Source organism: Anas platyrhynchos, chromosome 11 (assembly GCF_047663525.1).
Source record: "Anas platyrhynchos isolate ZD024472 breed Pekin duck chromosome 11, IASCAAS_PekinDuck_T2T, whole genome shotgun sequence".
Taxonomy (NCBI): Eukaryota; Metazoa; Chordata; class Aves; order Anseriformes; family Anatidae; genus Anas; species Anas platyrhynchos.
The window spans coordinates 9,459,736-9,477,880 of record NC_092597.1 but is presented as its reverse complement, the minus strand read 5'-3'; the positions used below and the strand labels follow the sequence as shown (position 1 = coordinate 9,477,880).

The following is an 18,145-nucleotide window of genomic DNA, read 5'->3' as shown; positions in this document are numbered from 1 at the left end:
CATGTCTTTATGTCAACAGGTTCAATCAAAAACCCTTATGGTTCATGTCTGGAGGCTATTTTATCTAAAATGCTATACTAGAAGGGCAGCAGTGATAGAAAACGGTTGTACTTGACTTCCTTTCTGTCACAGACTTGCATATGCTCGGTCTTTCAGAATTTATTCTACTGAAAGTTTGAATTTATAAAATCAAGTATGAGAGGTTTGGATCCAAGTTCTACTTCATCAGCACCTTCAAATGATTTATGAGAGGATTTTTCCCCTTTCAAACATCTCTCAGTAGCCTTTCTTGCAATGACTTCTTCCAAATCTTGTTTGAGCATAAATTTTCTAACATTTCCAATTGTTATTCAGTGTATTTGCTTCACTTTTTCCCTAGTTCTGAAAGTCACAGTGTTAGTTGATATTTTTCACCTTTTCATATGTGGTGTGCAATAATTGGATTTCTGCATGAGAACTGGCTTTCAGAACTGTTTCAGTGCACACTCACATGACTGATATCCTCATAACCATCCACCCTGAACTACTCTCAACTTTCCTAAATGAGATTTTATTGGAACTGATTATGATGAGATAAATGGGTGACTTCACTAATGTGTAATACACTTTTCAATTATAGAGTACGTATGATAATTTACATTTCTTGTTTGATAGCATGATATTTATGTGACATTCTGGATGAGATCTGCTCCTGTTCCTATAATGGGCTTCTCCTAAATCCACTTTCAAATGCTTTCAAAATCTTTTAATTTTTTTTTGGATAAACAAAGATGTTACAAATCCACCTTAATCTGTCCTTCAATGGAATGAAACCTACCAGTGGATAAATTCTAGTCCTGGAATTTGTTGCCTAAGAAGTCAGATTCTGCCATCAGCCTAACAGGTGCAAATAATGTGGATTGGAATAGGAAAACTTAACAGGCTTATGATTTCTGTCTGAACAATCATTGAGTCAGATGATCATAGGATAACTCAGGCAGGAATGACCCTCTGGAGGTCTGTAGTATAGTACTTTGATTAAAATAGGATCACTTGTGAGATCAGACCAGGTTACTCTGGGCTTCATCCAGATTTGTCTTGAAAACCTGTAAGGAATTACCTGAATCATCTTCTCCACTAAAATAATTTATTTTCTAGCCTGATTTTGACTCTATAAGTATTCCCAAGGAGTAGCCAAAAAGAAATCTCCTTCCAATTAAAACTATTGTATTCAGTTATGATCATGCAAACAACCAGTCAGGATTTATTTAACCTTCAGCCAGCTGCTTAACCAAGTTGAAATTATTGATAGCCCATGAGTAGTGATCAAGATGGAAAGGTTAAATGAAGAGGTGGCTTTTATTCTTCTCCCCCCACTCCTGTTGTTTTGTAGTTTTTGATTTTGTTTTGTTTTAAATAATAGAACACATGGTCAAGGAGATCAGCTGTAGAATGGAAATAAAACTGTTAAGTTACGGCTGCCCTCCAATCAGTCACGGGGGTAATGATGTTTGGCTTTAGTCAGGTTATATGTCAGTAAATATACATCTCTTAGACAGCCTTTAAGACAGCCTTAAGCTTATGCTTATTGTTTTATATAGATAGGGGTCGGATGCTGATATATGGTGGTCATAGGCCACTGGAATAAATTTAACAACATTCAGCAGGTAAAGTTAATCTCAATAGAACAGAGTGTGACTGCAGTTTTGATAGAATATGCGTTCCATCGACAGTGATGGGGTATTTTTTCTCTTTCAAGTTAATCTAAGTTAAGATAATCTTTTTCCCCTGCCTTGATTCTAAATTTATCACTACCTGAAGTAACCAATTACATCCAGTCTTTAATGTAGGGCCTTGGCAAGCTCAAAATTCCAGCTTGTAACACCACTGATGAGCTGTATTCTTCTCACCTGCCCTGTTCACAGGAACACATGAGTCAAATACAAAAGTAATGAGACCTCAGAATTTCAAATTCCTGCAAGTACTGGAAAACACAGAAGTCTTCTCCTTTATGTGTAGTGATTGTGTAAACTCTGTCTTAAGAGTTAAGGACTGAGACAAGACAAGACAACACCAATACAGACATTCTAGACTTACATAAATGAAAACATTACTTAAAAGCCTTACTATAGATTTAGAAGAACAATACCATGTTTTTTTCTGATTATTTAAATTTCTCCTTGAGATTACTGTTAAATAATTTGCATCTATTTGCAAGTACTGGGGCCATGCCTTCTATTACTATAGATTGACATTAGTTACTAAAATCCACTAAGTCTATCTTGTGAGAGTTCAGCTGCACCACTCAAGTTTTTTTAATGCCATACCATTAGATGTTATAAAAAGCAGAACGTCCCATTATGCCAGCCTCTACTCTTACTAGTATCCAGTATTACCATTCCACAGACTAAGAAAATATAGAAATACAGTCTACAGGCATGCAATTACATGCCTGTTCGCATTTCATGTACCATCAATGCAAAGAGACTAGAATTTGATAAAGCCATTTATGGTATTCCATAAGTAAAACTTGCTTTTAGACTTAGTATGTAATTAATGTTCGCTTTTTGGTTAGCAAAAATGTCTGTAAATGCAGGGTTAAACTAGAGCACCAAGCTGCTGTATAGTATAGCAACAGCCATTAATCCAGAACAGAATAACAAGATAGGTTTAGTTTACTAGTATTTATACAGAGCTATGACTTAGTCCAAAAGTTTTATTTTCTGTTTTAATTGTCAAATATCCATTGAATTCATGGAGAATTTTCCTGGATAAAGTACAAGACGGAAAAAAAAACAGGTAACATCCAGGATTGCCAACAGAAATTGTTCACAAGAAGCTGAATGAATATGATGATTGAAATGTTAAGCTTTGCTGGTGTTTTGCTCTTTTAAGTTCTTGTAGTCTTTAGCACAGTAACTTCTTTGTAAGTCTTTAGGCTACATACTAATGTGAAATAATTAAAGAATTCTGATTGTTACCAATTATATATGCCCTTATTTGATCAACAATAGAAAATAGCACAAAGAATGATTGCAAACTCCATTCTCAGCTGAATTCTACTGAAAGCATATCGCTTAGCCTTTAAACATGCAAGGCTGCTCAATAGGCAGTATTCATACTAGCTATACAGAGCTGATACAGTTTGTACTAATGAACCACTAATAAACCCAGAACTGATAAAGGAAGACAATCTTCTTTATCCCTTGCTTGGGAGAAAGGAAGAAGGAGCTGCCTATTCAACAAAGGAATTAGTACGCACCTCTGAGGAAAAGAAATGGCAGCTACAGTGAAGAACAAGATTTGTTTGTATTTTAATAAACTTTAATAGATGTACTTAAACTGAAGGGATAACTTGTTTAGCCCACAAGTGTGACCATTACTTAAGCTGTTGAAGGCTGGTCTACCATAACACACTTCTTGAGGCTGTTTATGAAGCCTAGTGTCAGCATCATCTAATATTTAATTTTGTTACTTTTAATGTTAACAAGGACCCTGTTGGACAGGTAGCCACCTGGAGGAGAAGCCCTGAAAGCAGCTATGTTCATCACCTTGGCTGGCCAGAATCCCTTCAAGAAATAGCTCTGCTGCACATACAGTTGGATGAGTGCTCCTGATGAACAACCCTTTGACAATGAAAAACCAAAACCACACCAGAAATTCAGGTAAGCCCAAATTCACTGCCATTGAAAGTATGGCACAAACATTGTTTGTACATTGAAGACTGACAGAACTTTAGGAAGCGGATGCGACTTCAGTTATATATATGACTTTGAATTTAGTAATACCAGATGTCTGATTGTAAACATACATATACTAATCAAAATGTTTAATTAAATAAACAAGTGTTAAAATGTTTGCTTTTCTGTGACTTAAATTCTGGGTTGCTTCTCTGAGAGCCCTGGCCTGCAATCTATGAATTTGCTTAGTATTGTCACCTTCCAAAAGAACAATTCTTTCTGTGATTGAGAAAAGCTTTATATTTGTATACGTTATCATAGCATTGTTTTTTCTTAAGAATTCTGTTTCATGCATTCTAATATCCAAAAGCTGCCTGCTTGCCTGCTAAGCCCCCAGGCAGACGGTGCAGATGGTGTTGTGCTCTGAGTTTCATCATGCCCTCAACAAGCATTTCCAGTGGGGTCCATTTGAATTTGGCCTAAAATTCATAAGAACTTCAAATCTTGCTTGCATGAAAATCTCTTGGATTTTTTGCCTTCTAAGCACAAGGCAGAATTCCTTGTAATTGCTTCAAATAACTCTGCTAGTAGCCTATGCACATTTCTTACCACAAATACCTCAAAGCTTACTATGAAATGATGACGACAGTTACTGTGAAGTCCCCCAGTGACTGAGTGGTCCTGACCTACTAAAATGATGCATCAGTTTATATGTACGTGGCTAAATGTGTCTTCAAGCAAAACTATAATTCCACTAAAATGGTTATGTAAAATGAAAGCAGGCTGCAGGATTTCATGAAGAGTAATAACCTGGCTTTTTCCTTGTTCTCTTTCTTTTATGTCATATAGGTTTAAATAGAAGTGTTTTATTCTGCTTTGGTTTGCTTTAAATGGACTAACAAATCTAGCTATGTGACAAATCAGGTGAATTGCTATAAGGAACATCCCATTACACTTAAAAGAAATGTTACTGTGGTTTTGTTTCCTATGATAGTTGGAATTCAATTTGTTCTGCTGCTGTAACATGTTTGAAACACATCGTGAATCTGTTATCTGACTTTTCTGCTGGTGGGAGAAAGGAGGAGAACCGGTAGCCTTTGCTGCTGCTGTTAAGTCTCCATCCCTTGTGGGATTGTGTGTGCGCGTGTGTGCTTTGTTTCCTGTTGTGGTTTGTTTTGTTCCAAGCACTTCTTACAGGAATGCAATCCTGAGGTACAGGAGGCTTACTCTGTTAAAGTACCTGATGAGCACCTGGTAAACCTAATGATACACAGAAGACTTGATTAATCTGTGGGCCTATGTGGATAGTCTTATCCTAAACCCTAATAAAAACATTTACCCTACTGTCAGACCCAGAACATCAAACGTTTACCTTGTAGAGTAGCGTGGATTCTGGTGAGCATGCCAATCTGAATAGAAACTTGATACCAGTCTTGACCTGTGGGTCAGAAGAGAAATTATCAGGTGGCTGCAGATAATACCAGAGAACTCATGGCTGTTATTAAATCTCTGTTGAGAAGTAACTGAATTGTTGGAGCATATCAGTGTTTCATACCTTGAAATTTTGTGGGGTCACTAGTCATGAACCCTCAGTTGATATCGTCATGTTCCAGCTGCACCTCAGCATCAGCAGCTGGACCACTGGCATTTGAAATAGCCAGCTGGAGGATTTGGGTTTGTAGTTGCTTTCTGGTAGGTCTAGCTGGCCCACGTCTAACAGTACAGTTCCAATAAGCTGGCCTTTACTAATGGAATAATACCGCTTCCGAACACCCTGGGCATACAGTGCTAAACTGTGTAGTAGCACCTAGCTTATCACCTTTCTCGCCCTTGAGCCAGCTATTAGGACAGAAGTCAGGCTAATACTGAGCAGTTTGGAAAGACCCCAAATAATTCTGTAACTATTGTCTCTGTTATTTTTATTAAATGAGATTCCTTTGTTTGCTTGTTTTTGATTTACCAGTGATTACAGTGATTTTATCGAACAGTGGTTGGAGTCTGTAAACACACAATCACCTTTTCTTTGAGAAGTTTCTTGATGGATTTTCCTTATGGTATTACTGTAATCTGTACAGTTATCAGATCAGTGTGGCAAACAAATCTTTTCTCATAGATATCAAGATATTAAAACAAAATTATCTCAAGCCTGAGATAATTTACCTGCCTTTAGGTAGGTAGCATTTATGCAAGGAGGTATTTATTTACAGCCTTATTCACAAGATTGTTAATTGAAACATTTTAAAGGGATTTTAGAAATGTTCTGTGCTTATCTATCTGATGTTCCCACTCTCTGCTCCCCATTATTAATAGGCTTTTCAGAGGTAGAAAACTACAAATACAAATTTGTAAAACCAAGACTGAATTTGCTTCATATTTCAGGGCATGGATAATGTGTAAACAAATACAACTTACCTGGACTACAGCCAATTTGTTTTTGACAAAATACATTGCAGATTATTTAATGTATATCAAATACCATTTTATGCATTTATATTTTCTATAGCATTCTATAGCTATTATTTTTGTTAAATGCTGATCCTGGTCCTAAATGAAAATGATCCTATCATCAACATAAACATAACAGGCTTTACCTTCGAAACCCACCAGGATAATTTTTTACGGGACTCTTAAATGTTAGGGAGGTTTTTGGTGGTGGTGGTTGGTTGGTTTTTAAGTTAGATGGTATTAACTAGTCTGTTCACTACAAGACAATTTTAAATTTTATTTTCCAATAACAACTTTCCATTCAAAGATGCTCTAAAACTCTGGGCTTGTATAGCACTTTAAAAACAGGTTTTCTAAGACTTCATGTGTAATTAATGATGCTTCATTAGCTTTTTTATGCAAATATCATGATGTGAAAAAAAAAAACACTTGCTACCAGGAAACCCATAGTTAAACGGACTCTATATATGTGAAAATTGAGCAAAAACTGAGAATTTGTTTCTGTCTGAACTACAAATAGCATGAAATTTTTCGGAAGCTATCCATATGATCATCATATGTTAACTTTCTGCAGTTAATATATAAACAGTAGGGCCCATTTCAGGAAAACACTTAAGCAGGTATTTGAAGCTATTGACTTCTGTAAGCATGTGAATAAGGGCCTTCCAGAAGAGCGACCCTAATTATCATTCTTATGACTTAAATAAGGTCAGCTATATCTGCACACCTTCTCAATGCAGGAAGCAAAGATTCAGCTTCAAAGTTAACACCTTAAGGGTTTGTATTTTCCTCATGTAATACATTAAGTTCCTTCTGTTTGAGAATGAGAAATATTTTAAACTATTTTTGAACAGTTTGTCAGGGACTTTTGTTTTTTTCCTCCTCTTTCCCCTCTGGTCAGGCTTAAAAAGTATTAAGTTATAGGTCTCTGAATTTTCTGTTCAAGCACAAGGTTTACTACCAACCAGTTCTGACTGTTCTGTTTAATATTTGATCAGTGTGTGGAAAGGCTTTTGTCTAAAGGGAACATATGATCAGTAATGAGTTTGTGGTTTTTTTTGTCTTGCTGAAAGTTGGTTGTCTCCTAGCAATGCTTTTAACACTATGAAACTGCTTCTGTGTTTTACACTGGTGTACATTGTATTCAGACTTAAAAGCTTTAAATCCATGCAAGGCATTCATTATGTCAATACTTTATTATCTTTATTTTTTTACCCTTTCATAATTACCTGTATATTATCATCCAGTATTATTAGTGTCAAAACTCACCTTTCAGATTTAAAAAAAAAATTGTGTACCTATTTTTTCTGTTTTTTTTTTTTTTTTATGAAAAATAATTATAACAATTTTAATATGTAAAAAGTTCTTATTTAAGGCATGTCTCTATGTTAAAGAAATAAATTTTAAAAAAATTGCTACTTTATAATGAATGAATGGAAAGAATTTCTTAAAAAATCCGTTCATGTGGTTATGGTTCCATATGATTTTTTTTTACACTGATAAAGCTTATTCCTGTAAAGATGTCTTTTTAAGACTTCAAAAGTACCTTTTAAAGTGATGTACCTTCATATATGTCAAGATTTTTGCTAGCATGATAGCATCAGAAAAAACAAGTCATATCCTTTTCTGTAATTACATTGGTGTGATTGATTGTTCAGTATTGATTATTACTCCTGTGCTGGTATAGATTCTTCTTTGCTACTTATGATCTACAGAAAATCACTGAAATAATGATTTGCATCGTGTCTTTAAGATTATTTTAAAGAAGAAAGCAAAACTTTTCCAGCCGTTTTTCTTAAAGTAGACACCATTCCAACACAAAAATGTTTTCAAGAGCTACTAACACAAGTTCAGCATTTTGTAATAGGCTGCCCAAGAAGTATGTTGATGTCCAGAAAATGCAAGGCAAGTAATCAAGTAGTAAATTTCTAAGTTTACATAAATGATCTGAGAGTACAGTTCAAGTCTATGCAAAAATGTTTAATTCAGCATTTTACTGAGGCTTATAAATGAGATCTTAGCAATATCTTTGTATGGGGTTTTTGGATTAAGCTCTATCTACTTGCACCCTATCTTCACTGAACAGGTTTTTTACCGTTGTAAGCCAAAGTATCTTTTTCTTATTTTTCTTACTGGCACTTAAAAACCTGCCCTCTACAACTTAGTCCAATTTCAAGAAAAAACATAAAAATATCAGGGAGGAAATGGGGAAAAAAGTTCATTAATATATATCCAGAATTCAGACACCCTTTAAAATGTCAATCTTTTTATTATGTTCACACAACAAAAGCAAGCTTGATCACAGGTTTGTAACAGAACATTTTAACTCTTTGTAGCATATATTTCTAAATACTTATCAGAAAGCAATTTATTAACCAATTAACATAGAAGTTAAGCAAATTAGTCCCTGATAGAGCCAGGACAGATATGCTAAACTTTTTTTTTTTTTTTAACCACCTCTCCATTTCAAGTGACATACAAAGTTACCTTAGGACTATGAAGATGGTAAGCTTTAGCATTAGAAGGAGGTATTTTACTGTACAAGTGTTTTAATATTTTACAAGTGCTTTAATATCAAACATTCACTGCAATGAATACTCTTGCCCAGTTACCACTGAAGAATACAGCACAGTAACTGATTGATGATTCTTCTCACTATCTTTGCAATACAAGAGACTACAAGTACAGCGTGTTTCAAAATGCAATCTATACTTTTAATGTCTAGTGCACTTATATTATAGGGTCCAGTGGTGATTGGCACATTCAGCTTTGAGAAAACACTATTTAAAACTTTCAAACTAAGAAGATATCACGTAGTATTGAAAAACACATCTAGAGATAAAGTACAGTCTTTAATCACATGAGCATCAGTGTACAAGCTTTTGGAATCTAGTGGAATACTCTCATGAATAAAGGTGTCTGGAACTGACCTGTGCTTTTCTTGCACTTGGTTGCTGAAACATAGAGGTATTTTTATTAATTAAGATGAATTATTCTGTTATTTTTCATAGGCAGTTTCTGAAAGCAACTATAACGTTATTTTCTGAGATATTTGTCTTGCCTTATAGCAGGTGTTTCATCACTGTCAGAAGAGCTCTCTGTGTAGTTTCCAATGAAGCCTCACAAACATGCAAATCCCATTAGTAACTCCCCTACTAGAAGGGAAGTGGATTTAACTAGAAGTCGACACAATTGTAAACCTCACTCCAAAATAATAATAATAATAATTTAAAAATCCACAACTCTTTTTTTTTTTTTTTTTTTTTTTTTAAATCAGCTCTGGACCTGGGTATGATTAGCAGGAAAATCTGTCTACAGCACTACAAGGAATAATTAAGCTGTAAATTTCATCTTTGTTTGCCAAATGGGAAACAATATTTTTTACCACAGGCTCCCCCTGCCCCAACTTCGTCTGTCTAGACAAACATAATTAAGTAATGGCTGATGGTTTGTTAGCATTTTATTACATGTGTTTGCAAGGGCATTAAGAATAATCATAAAATGAACAACAAATGTTATAGGTATTGAGATTTTCAGCAGTGGAAAACGTGACTTTTTCAAATCAGATGGGCTGGAAACGTATATTCCTACAAATTAACTGTTCCTCTATGCAGAACAGCAATTGAGATACTTCTGTCTTAGTTGATTTACATACACTAATTGCTAGTGCCAATTCCTAGTTCCTATTAAGCATTGAGTTAACCTGCTCAATAAAACTCATAAATTAATATTTTCAGATAGCAGGTATTGACAAATAGCAGGAAACAGTAAATTTGCACTGGATTATCCTTTCATTTAGGAACCTGTTTGTTGCTTTTGTATTCAAACAAATAATCTAGTGAAGCAGTCAAAATTTGCAAGCTTTTGTATGTGTATATTATGTAAATGTATGTCTATGTATATATTTATATAATGGTAGAAGTTGCATGCAGACAGGGATGGAAATATTTAATTTTTTTTTTCACTTTGACTAAGTCATGTGATCAAGATGTCTCTACTAAAGTGACTCATTTATCTGGCTGGGAAATAATTATGTTTATATTTTGCTGCTGAACCTCTAAAGCAGATTGAATTCTCCATATACAGGACCTACAGGAATAATCCATATTTATGGCTAATGCAGTTCAAAGAAAAATCTGAGCTGACATTTGTAAAAATTCTTTGCAGCTGAATTTTCCCCAAAAAAACATTTAACAGCTTAGTTCACTACCATATGGCTCATTTGTATCTTAATCAATGCACAGCTGACAACACAGAGGACAGTATCATAGGCACGATCTGCCTTGGCAGCCGGTGGCAAAGGGAAGCCACAGACTTCACAGGCAATGCTCAGCTATAGTACTATTGACGGAAACTGTACAGACTTCACAGCAAAATGCACATACCCAATATATTTGTAGATATATATACACACAGTCATATATATATTATATATATAAAATAAGTTCTGCAACACGGTAACTTACAGATGTTCTGACTCGCCTTTTTTTCTTTCTCCTAGGTTTAGTAAAGGCTTCAAGTCCATAACTGACAACCCTGGAGATCTGAGTACACTTCTAGTGTATGTCCTCCTCACGGTATATGAAGAGGAAGTTCAGAGATAAGAGGGTCTCCATGCTCTTGCTGGAAGTATGAATGTATAAAGTATGATGAAAAAAAGCATGCCATACAAAGCAAAAATGAAGATGTTAGAAAATGTTTATGAAGAGAAGCGTTATTTCTGTTATGCCAAGACACTTTCTCAACTGAAGAGGCACAAAATCGCCACTCCTGGAATTTCAAGTGAAACCTCAACTCTGTTTATTCTTGGAAGTTAGTGAATTTTAGTGTCACCTTTGACCGAACGGCCTGAATTCTGTTCCTGTTGTATTTATATTGACTTCACAGAGAACAGACTGGAGCCCAAGAAGTCATAATTAAGTAGGAAAGAAGTATGAATGAGCATACGAAGAAGATTCCAAATTTAGGATTCTAGTGTAGAGTATTTCTGCACAGTTTTGAAGATAAAACATGTCCTGCATGAAGTTAGAATACTGATAGTAATAACACAATTGCATGGATGTAATTTGTTATCTCTCTGCCTGGTATGCATGTGGATTTGTAACAAATGTTTTTACTTGTTTGGTACTGTGATACTTCTGATGTTAATTATTAGTAATCAGTAATAATAGTAATAATAATAATAGCAATAATTAGTAATTATTAGTAATTAGCGCTTCACTACAGAAAGGAATGGAGAGGTGTGGATCCAGTATGAAGCTGGAAAACATTGATGCAAAGATTCAGAATTTCTTCCCTCTTTCATGAGAGAATAAAATTTCAAAGGTTTTAAATGACTTCAACTTACTAGGTGAAGACATCACTCAATTCTGGATTGTCCTTTTGTGACACAAAATCACTTTTTTTGACACTATCTTTACTGTTGTGTGAAATGTTTACAGTATGAGCAATGCAAATGTCAAAGAGAAATTCCACTTTGAGCCATTGAAGACAAGTTCATGGTTCTGGCTAAAATTTGATTCTGTGAAAGGTTAATTTTGAATTTGTTAGAGCCCAACTCTCTAAGCAAAAATTATAGTGACAAAATTTATAATGGGTAAGAACTAAAACAAATGTTCATTAGTAATATCTGTATTTTACATGTCTTTTTATTTCTTCTTAATAAGTGTCCGAACTCCAACAATTATAGCAGCTGATTCTCAGTACCTTTAATGAGATAGTCATGACTGTTGTGTTTTGCATCTCCAGTTCTGACAGTACTTTGTGATGTATTTCTGGGGCTAGTGAAGATGAGCGCTATTGTTCAGTATAAGTTAGATACTCTATATATCTAAAATTCAGGCTTTGTGTCTTAGTGGCACATCTAAGTTTAGGACTGCTAAAATTAGTAGCCCCCTTAAAAAAAAAAAAGTGTCACATAAGGCACTGATAAGGTACCGTGGCTTAAGATCAGAAAATAAAAATAAGAAGAAAAGAATTAAGGTGCTTCTCTCTGATTTGCACAGACATTCAGATGCTGCTTTCAATTTCTGTCTTTTTGACATTCACATGGTATAATATAAAGGTTATAAATCATGCTTGTGAGCCAGAATACTTGTTTTCACTGTTAGAAGGCACGTTAATGGTATTAAAACTTTTGTGAAACTTGAATGCCTTCCATGTTCTTTTTTTTTAGATAAGAACTGTAAATAACAGGCCATTTTGGAGTATAATAAATGATCCCTTACAAAGCCTAATAATAACTTAGTTTAGTTATAGCCCTTCTTCTAGCAATAGACAGCTTACAAAAAATATTCCTACAGCATACACATAATTTTAGAGATCTGGAATAAAGTTTTGGAGCAAGTCCATTAATCTGCTTAGTACAAGTACGACACTTACTAGGAATATCTTTAACCTAATTCCCATTTTAGGAAGCTGCCTTATCTTTTGGGGTTTCAGTTTGCCAATAGGACTCCCTTTGCAGGTATTTCCTTTCAACTCAGACTACTGCTTATCCTCATTGATCAAATCTCATCAATCAGGTACTAAAGATTTATAAAGTAGTTTAAAAATAATAATTTAAAAATTAATGAAGTCTGCATGCCTCTGAATTTGGAGTCTCCGAAGAATCATATTTTCCAGATTTTATTGGAACCCTCAAGAGTAATATTTAAAGTTTTTTAAATTAATTAAAGCACCGACTCCTACTTAACCACACAGCCTTGGAAGTTGCAAATTAAAAAAGATAACAAGATCTGTGAGATAGCTGAGAGGCCAAAATAATGCAGCCATATTATGAGCACTTACAGTAACTTTATAGTGTTCTTTACCTATGATCTGAGCAGATACCCATTTTAAAGCAAAATAATGTTTGTCTTGAGGAAAAAATATAATAAAAAATGAAGTCCCATTCAGAGAAATATATGCACTTTTTTGCTTCTAATGATGTTGTCATTCTGCATTCAGTCCAGGACATGGAAAGAAGTATAAAAAATACAACACATTAATGTGCTGTTTATCGTAAAAATAATTAATTAGACGACCTTCAGTTTGAAACAACACAACAAACAAAACTATTGGAAAAAAAACACGTGCTCTTTTAGTGTGTTTTGCCTGCTTGTCGGTCCTGTTCTTTGCGTAATTGTAATACCGTCGCATTGCCACAACATGTGAACAACTACAGACGTGCAAAAACTCTGAAGTTAGAGTTGTGTCTGGGAAGAAACATTAATAATGAAAATTACTTATTTTTAGTGGGCATTTTTTTTTCCTTCTAATTTTATGATGCAGTCAGATTTGTTCTTGAAGAGAAAGGTGCCACATTCTTGCTTCCCAGCTTCATGCTAGAGGCTAACCATCAATTGGCACAGCCTGTATTGTCCTTTTTACACCACTATGTTTTTTTACACAGTCTAACTTTTCATGATAGTTGAAAAGATGAAAAGCTATTTATGGAATAAATAGCAACAAAAGCTAGCCAACTCTAGTACTGCATAATGGAGTTTTAATGTATTCTTCCTGTCGGCATAGTGTATTTCTGCGATAATTTTATGTGACAGCATAATTAAACTGGAAAACAATTCCCATTTCCTATGTATTTTATCTATTTATCATCATTTATTTCTTTACTTTTTTACTCTGCTATAAATAGTATTGTAAGGAGAGTTAAATAAGTTAAACCAATGCAATTACTTTTACAGATTGAAATTAACTTCATATATCAATTTATACTGGCTTGCATACAGCACCTACTATTTGCCCTGTACAAATAAATGCATTTGTTGCAGTATATTTATAGTGTCACTATGGTTTCCGTGTTTGCACTCCTTTTGAGTAATGTTCTGTATGTTAAAACTTGACATTTTAACAGTATTTTCAAACAATTTCATTCATTATCAAATAACCATTTATTACACTGTGGCAATTTCAAACCATTTACTGGACCCTCTAGACATTGCTGAACAATGATTTATCAGGGAATGTGCAAATTTTAATGCTTATCACAGCAAATACAAAAAGTAACATTAAATAGTGACTTGACAACAGCTCTGACTAAATTATCTTTTTTAATCTTGATGAGTCATTTTTAGTAATAGCTAGTTCAACAATTTGTAAATGTGCTGGAAATTGAGGGCACCATTGTAGAAGATTCTTTCTCATTTTATCAGTTATCTTGCATGCTTGGGGCATAAATTAAAGACTGTGGGACACAAGAGAAACATCTCTTATTGCCTTTAATTTTCTTATGGTGCCTATGATGCCCCAACACTGTCATGCCTGAAGTGCATTTCACATTTTATTTGAATACGTATCTAACAAACTCCACCTCTAGCCAAAGCTGTACTGAATTTTGCTTACCTACAAAGAATAACAGAAATGCAAGTGATTCTCAGTTTTGTAATCAGGAAAATCTCTTTTCCAATGTTCTAGTCAACAAATAGAACTGATTTAATTTCATATGTGACCACTAAGCTGCAAAATGCTGTGCTTGTTTTTCCATTCCTTATCTTCCCTATCTCTATTAAACTTGAGATTCACAGTATGTCAGTTAGAGAACAAGAGTGTTACCCACAAATGACAATTAAGTTTCTGGAAGCACATTCTCAGAGATCGTTGCAGAGCTCGCACATTCAGCTCAACATTAAATAAATTGAAAGGCTTAAATATTATATATGTCCTGGTTTCAGTTAGCATACTCTTAGCAGTTTCAGTGACTTGGAAGTACTTCTTATTTCTGAGGTTCATGTGTGGAGTATAGCTGATCACACATTAGCAATAAATTCAACTGATTTCCTGAATCAATCATTTAGTATTGCTGATTTTGATTAAAGTAACATGAAAAAGCTCCAGATAAAGCCAAGGTCTCTCTGTACCAAACTAGCAATTTAACATCCTCCTTGCTCAGAAGAATTTAAGAGTCTACACGGTTTACTGAATGAACAGGGGTAATAGGGATCCACACCTTTTATTGCGATCTTCCTTGGCCAAGGTCATTAAGAGAATAGAACCAGAAGGTACACACAGATCTTCTATATTTCAATCTTAATTTCATAAAGCATTCCCAAAGGTTTTGTAATCTGTAATTCAGGAGTGGTCATCAGGCCCACTTGTTCTGTTACACCTTCCAAGGTAGAGACAGCAAAAAAGAGCTTTTACTCGTTCACCTAATAGGGTAATCATTTAGTTTAAATTGCTACAGCTTTCAAATTGTGCTGTAAGCCAGACTGTAAATTGCAGGAGAAAGCAAGCAGGCAACTTGGGTTTTGGCTGCCTACATCAGAGCATGGTATCATCTTCTGTCAGAAAGATGTAGGTAGGCCTGCTAACTTCAACAGCCAGTGGAGCAACAGCTGAGATGCATCACAAATTGGGGCCCTTGTACATGCAGAAAGGTAAATCCTGTTTGCTTGCTGATGGTTTCACTACTCCTACTTTAAGGCCTCCCGTTCATTGCTTTTACCCATGCATACATGTATATTCTGTGTTTAATCCTAGATTCTCAAAGTGTCTGTATTTACTTGTGATGACAGTAGTGATTTTTAGGAGTCTGGGGCTTGTTTTGGTTTGTTTGTTTGTTTTGTCACCATCTCTACCAGTATTCTGTGAGAATTTTCTTAAACTAGTCGGATGTGACCAAGCCCAAAGCATTTGTTATGTCATGGTTTTGAAAATTTCTGTCCATCACTTTGGTACATTCAGAGAGTATATAAAGAAAGCTCATCCAGAATCAGTAAACAATGACTAAATAACCTTATTCCAGCAAAAACACAATAGAACTGCTTACCTGTCTTATCAAATGTCAGAGATAATTTTTAGAAGCTGTTCCTGTATCCCTGCATCACAGGAATACTTCACATGCTACTACCTAAAGTAAAACTGTCACTGAATTTAGGGGGGGCAGATCAGGCACGCACAGAAGCTTTGGATTATACCAATCACTTAATTTTAAGAGATGCCATATGATGCCAGAATGAATGAACAATTATAGCCATGTTGATCCTTATTTGAAAAACAAATGACCAGTTATAGCCTAGCCATGTCCTGTCCTTCCAAAAAAAACAAACAAAAAGTTGCTTTAGAAAGTGAAAATGTATTAAGACCCAGTGCAGACAAGAATAAGCAAGACCAACCACCCAAGAAAGTCAAGCTGAGATCAACCACAGGTTGGAGCTGGAGGTCTATCCAGAGCCAGGTACCTTCAAAGTATTTTTTACACAGGTATGTCTATAAGCAAACATATAAATGAGCACAATATAAGTAACACTGTGTTTGTCTCCTGTTACTTTAACCAGTCTAAATGATGAAGTCCGAAGTTACTGACGTATGTCCAGGTCAGTTCTTGTTGATCCAGACGTGATCTTAAGGTCACTCTTGTTACCCAAGCCCAATCTCTCCAGCCTGCCTGCTGGAGATTACCATTCCCTGATTTACATTGGTTAACCAAAACGTTTGGCTACTTTTTCACCTCTCTCTATGAAATCAAAGTTTTAATATATAAATATATATATTTTTGTGTGTGGTAGATTTTTGTATATTATAAACCCACAGAGGTTTATCAACAATCAGTTAGCAAGTGCCAGAGCTAAGGCCTGAAATTGGGAAAAAAAAAAAAAGTGTGTGTGTAATATAGTCAAGGTTAATGACACACTGTCAGAAATCAGAAATGTAAAAAGAGACTTTGTTTTTCCCATAATCAAATATAGTATTTCTACATGGCCAGAAGCCTGAGGCAGGGGTGGGGGGAGTCAGCAAGGTGAGCTTTTTACTCATTTGAGGAGATATTATACAAAACATTAAACCCAATGAGGATATCTGTCAAAATCTAAGATCTCTGCCATTATCTACCTTCCATTATGGATTAATTTGACACTAATTGCAAAAATGATATAATTTAGCTAATCTTCAAAAACTATCTGGACATTAAAATTAATGGCTAGGATAAAATCTAAGTATTCTGACTGAAAAAAAAAGCTTGGGGGGGGGACATGGGCTGAAAGAGAAAGCTTAGATGAGAATTACCTCAAAAAATCACATTTAATACAGAAAGCGACAGAGAACTAAAAGTGAATTTCAAGAAAACATGGCAGGTACCAGTGGAAGACATTTGAAAGAAATTGCATACTGACAGAGATGAGTGGAAAAAAACAAAGGCCCTTAGGATTGTATTTTGTTAAATCTTAAAATAATAATAATAAATTTCCCCCAAGTTTTATCCAACTAGAGGGACCCAGAAAATCAAGTATTTGTTGACTGTGCATTGGACAATCTGGAGAATGTGATTTTGGAAGTTGCCAGCCTCTCCATGTGAGGTTTGTAGTGCAAAAGTGAAATTTACACCGTCAAACTGATCATAGCTTTGTGATATTCTTCCAGGTCCCTATTTCTGATAAAGACACTGTAATGTGATACTCTCATCTATACCAGATGGTACAAGTCCCTGATGAATCATACGCCAGCTGCAGCCAGAACACAACACTCCAACTACACTGCTTCTTTCCTCTCTCCGTGTGCCCAGCACAGCAAGGCTATTCTGAAACTCAGGCTTACGAACACTCAAAGCAGCAGAAATGTGTCGGAGGATCTATATAGTTGTCCATAGCAAGTATAAGAAAAATGACAGCTTCCAGAGACACACACTTTGTGCTCTTCCTACTAGTTTCTTCAGGCAAAAAGAAAATACAAAGACAGGTTCCTTAGTCTATTGCCTATGTTTGGTCCGAGAAGTTGGAAGGACAATTTTCTCCATCACACAAATGGTCCATTGCTGTTTTCCCTTGTTATTTTTGCATTAAATTTAAGGGTGCCATTTCAACGTCAGCCCAGTATCACCAGAGACTTGCTTTGCTCTGCAGTACAGTGGGGCTCCTAACTGCCCCACCGCAGCACTAACGTCTGTGCTCATGTGCCTACCTAATGTAATTAGCAACATGTACAGCTTGCAAGGGAGAAAGAAGGTTGATACTAACACATGGTTAATTAAGATATTACAGTTAGCTATTTGCTAGGCTGGCTCAGGGGAGTGGTAATAGGAGATGAAGTCTTTCACTTTAAGTTCAGCA

At 35.2% G+C, this 18,145-nt stretch overlaps 2 long non-coding RNA genes across 9 annotated transcripts in view; one reads left to right on the top strand and one right to left on the bottom strand.

Moving 5' to 3' along the window:
- The window catches only part of LOC106019671 (uncharacterized), a 79,834-nt gene extending 65,709 nt beyond the window's left edge, over nt 1-14,125 (top strand). For 5 of the 8 annotated variants that reach the window (XR_005268574.2, XR_005268579.2, XR_011811895.1 and 2 more), the window contains 2 exons: nt 3,471-3,644; nt 10,606-14,125. This is a non-coding gene — a long non-coding RNA (uncharacterized lncRNA). The remainder of the gene's footprint in view (nt 1-3,470; nt 3,645-10,605) is intronic. The other 3 variants (XR_005268573.2, XR_005268575.2, XR_005268581.2) reach the window with 1 other exon arrangement.
- The window catches only part of LOC106019670 (uncharacterized), an 83,741-nt gene that overhangs the window by 60,907 nt on the left and 4,689 nt on the right, over nt 1-18,145 (bottom strand). The window contains exon 2 of the long non-coding RNA XR_011811896.1: nt 5,032-5,097. This is a non-coding gene — a long non-coding RNA (uncharacterized lncRNA). The remainder of the gene's footprint in view (nt 1-5,031; nt 5,098-18,145) is intronic.